We start from the raw sequence: 3,766 nt of genomic DNA on the forward strand, positions 1-3,766 counted from the left end.
TTTTATGCAATTTAGTCATTATTTACATTTTTAAAAAATTACCCCTAAAGTTTTACTTTTGTTCAATTTAGTCCCTAAGCCTAAAACATGCAATTTAACCATTTTTACCCAAAATTGAGCTTAGTCGAATACTTACCTGGCTAAATTGTAGAAATGTCAAAGTACAGGAGCATTTTTACCATTCTCCTCGATTTTCCATCCAATCTTGATCTAATTTAATAATTTCAATCAATCTATTAATTTAGACAGTAAAAAATGTATTTAATGCAATTTAGTCATTTTTTACATTTTTACAAAATTACCCCTAAAGTTTTACTTTTGTTCAATTTAGTCCCTGAGCCAAAAACATGCAATTTAACCATTTTTACCCAAAAATTGAGCCTATTCGAATACTTATTGCATCCAATACAACCCAATCATGCAACAATTTCACATCAAATCATTGTAATTTTATTATTTAACAATTTAGTCCCTAATCAAAAAATTCATCAAAAATCATTTAATAAAATACTTTTAAATAACAAATAATATTTCAAATTCATCATTTAACATCTAAAATCACAAGTTTCATCAATGGAAACATTCAAAATCATTAACAATTTGAAAATCGAAGGTACAGGCTAGCTGGACCTAGTTGCACCGATCTCAAAAATATAAAAAATATTAAAAACGGGGCTAAAATGACATACCATGCTAGCTTCAAAGTAAAAACCGAAGCTTCAAAACCTTCCATAGAGTTTTTCATCTTTCAAATTTGGTGAAGGAAACATGAAAAAGATGATAATGGATTTTGGTTTTGTTTTATTTTAATTTAATATACAAAATTATCATTTTAACCTTGGTTAATAAATAAATAAAACACCAATTTCATGCCCATAATTGTCCACTAACTCATTTCATGGTCTAATTACCATTAAGTCCTTTTTTCCTTTATTCAATTAACCATTTAATCACTCAAATCAAATAGTGATCAAATTTTATATCTTTTACGATTTAGTCCTTTTTAATTAATTAACTATCGAAACATTAAAAATTTTCAACGAAACTTTAATACCACCTTAATGACACTTCATAAATATTTATAAAGACATTTACGGCTTGGTTTATAGAAACAAGGTCTTGATACCTCATTTTCTAAAACCACTTGACCTTAGGGTCATACTCGGCCACAGATCTATCGGCCTAAGTCAACCCAATAAACTTGTGTCTCGAGCCTTAATATATCTTGCAACCACATACTTATTCTGGAAGGCACTACAAAAGAAGGCCCAATTCAATCACTCAAGTTGGGTGCCTTACTCAACAATCTGCCACCACTGATATGATTCATCACGAAGCAAGGATACTGCACCCTTCGGTTTCTGCTCGAGGGTGCAGTCCAAGTCATTCATAATCCTTTCAGTGGCCTCTAACCAGTATTTGGCCACAGTCGAGGCGATCCCAGCAACACCCCTAAATAGCTCAGCTCCATTAGGCCGAGGTTGTTCTGCTACCGACTCTCGTCTACCAAATCTAGTATGGGTCCCAACGACCCTTTCCAACACTCTCAACATAGCTTAGGAAAATACGCCGTCCCCAAATGTCTGAGCCTAAGACTTAGTCTCAACAGTAGGTGTCCCCATGGTCTCACTCGTGTCTAAATTGGGCATGCTACGCATAAAAGATGGCTCAGCTTGAGCCCCTCTTTAGTGCCCACGGGTACTTCATCCATGAGTTCCTCGTGAACACATTACATTAAGTTATCTAAAATTTCAAAATTTTATGTATCTGTTGAATTTTGTTATCAAAAACCTTAACTCTAAAATTTTATCAAAAGATTTTTACAAAATTAACACAATATTTAACTAAAGCAGATTAATTTTAACACTAAAGTGTTTTTCTAAACTACAAAGTATAACTAAAGAAAAAGTGCTTACAAGATTGACGCCGTAGACTTAGAAAATTTTCACAAACTCATTTATCAGAATACATCCAAAGTATAAAATATTTTAAACATTTTTCATAAAAATTTGAATCCAAAAATCACAGCTCGAGTTTTGAACCTGGCTCTGATACCACCAAATGTAACACTCCATACCCGGCCTAGACGTTATGGTCGAATCCTGAGGAATTACATACGTTCATTTGGAAATTAGAAACTTAAAATTCAAAAAAAATTTGTAAAACAATACTTGATAATGATATTTCCAATTTTTAGGGGAAAATACCTTATTTGATTAATTCTTTTTAATTCTATAAAAACACTTATAGGATCACTTAATTTTGCAGTGGAATTTTTAAGTTAAACAAATTTTTGAAAAAGTTAAATAGAGTTTTGAAAACTGTAACTTGGTTTAGAAAATTCAGTGCATTGCAGTTTGAAATAAAATATTCAAAATACGATAAAGCAGTTCAAATGAAGAATAAAATCCAAAACACATAGCGGTCCCCAAAAAGTCCAAATAAAACAATCCAGTTGAAAATAATTCTTAAACTTAACAGAATTAAGGAAACATCAATTTAAATCGAGGTCTTGCTACGCCGATCCGTCTTAAGTTTGCTTGCTACCTGAGAGGAAAACATACAAAAAGTAAGATTATGAGCTTAGTGTGCACCATATCTCAAACAAAAAATCATATGCATATAAATTAATAGATAATGTTTCAAATTCATGCCCAGATATAGAATCATATACGTTTTCATAAACAAATACTGATACATATTCAGATGTAAAATCAGACCCAACCCCCATCCATTACACACCATCTCCATCAATCTCTACACACTAAATAAGGTAGCAAGTACCCATCCAACCTCACACACCAGTAAGTGAGTGTATGTCACTTTCAGAAGTAGTATAGCCAAGCTGCCAAATAGTAATATGCGGTAAACCGCTAGAAACTGATGTACGTGACTAAGCCATCAGAACAAATATATGTGGTTTCAAACCACCAGATAAGATAGATAATTAGACTGTCAACACTTCCTCTGTCACATCCTATCCCACCCTAATGCACATGCACATACTAACAGAAATTAAATATGCTTATGTCATGCATACTTTTCACATCAAATCATGATATCCGAATCATCAGAATATAGATCATGTCGACATATTTCATAAGCCAAGTCCATATTACTTACAGTAATATACTATTAGATGTCATATTTTCGAGTCTTAATATTCAGTATGAACCCTACGAAGTAACTAAATACGAATCACACAACAATACAGAACTAAGCAAAATTTTTAAGAAATGGGCCCACATGCTCATGTGGCCCACATGGCCAAGTGACGTCAATAGTAGATTTTTCTACATCGCGTCGTTCGCTACTTTTCGAGTTTTCCATTACACACATGGATGTTTCCTAATGTAGATTCACGAACGAGTATTTCAGTACCTAAATTAACAATTTGAAACATAAGAATCATTAGAGATCTACAAAATCCAAGTTACTAATTCAACCGCAAATACCAAATGATTAGCCCAAACAACTGAACCAGCCTTCATTTAGACTTTAATCACTTACCCTTGCAATGCAACAGCCTAAAGCAATATCTAGATCACTAGAGGGTTACTGAATGTCTCATGAACTTCTCCTAACAACGCATAAAACGACTATATGAGATACCAAAATCACTTGAAAGGCTAATTCCTCAACGTAAACTTAATACTCAAAACAAAAATCCATCACCCACAAGATTTCCCAACCTTACCTGACATTATAGTCACGCACAGCTATACTAGCACGGGATTTGGAGACAATAAAAGAAAGAATAATTTGT

The sequence above is a fragment of the Gossypium hirsutum genome, chromosome D10 (assembly GCF_007990345.1).
Source record: "Gossypium hirsutum isolate 1008001.06 chromosome D10, Gossypium_hirsutum_v2.1, whole genome shotgun sequence".
Classification (NCBI taxonomy): domain Eukaryota; kingdom Viridiplantae; phylum Streptophyta; class Magnoliopsida; order Malvales; family Malvaceae; genus Gossypium; species Gossypium hirsutum.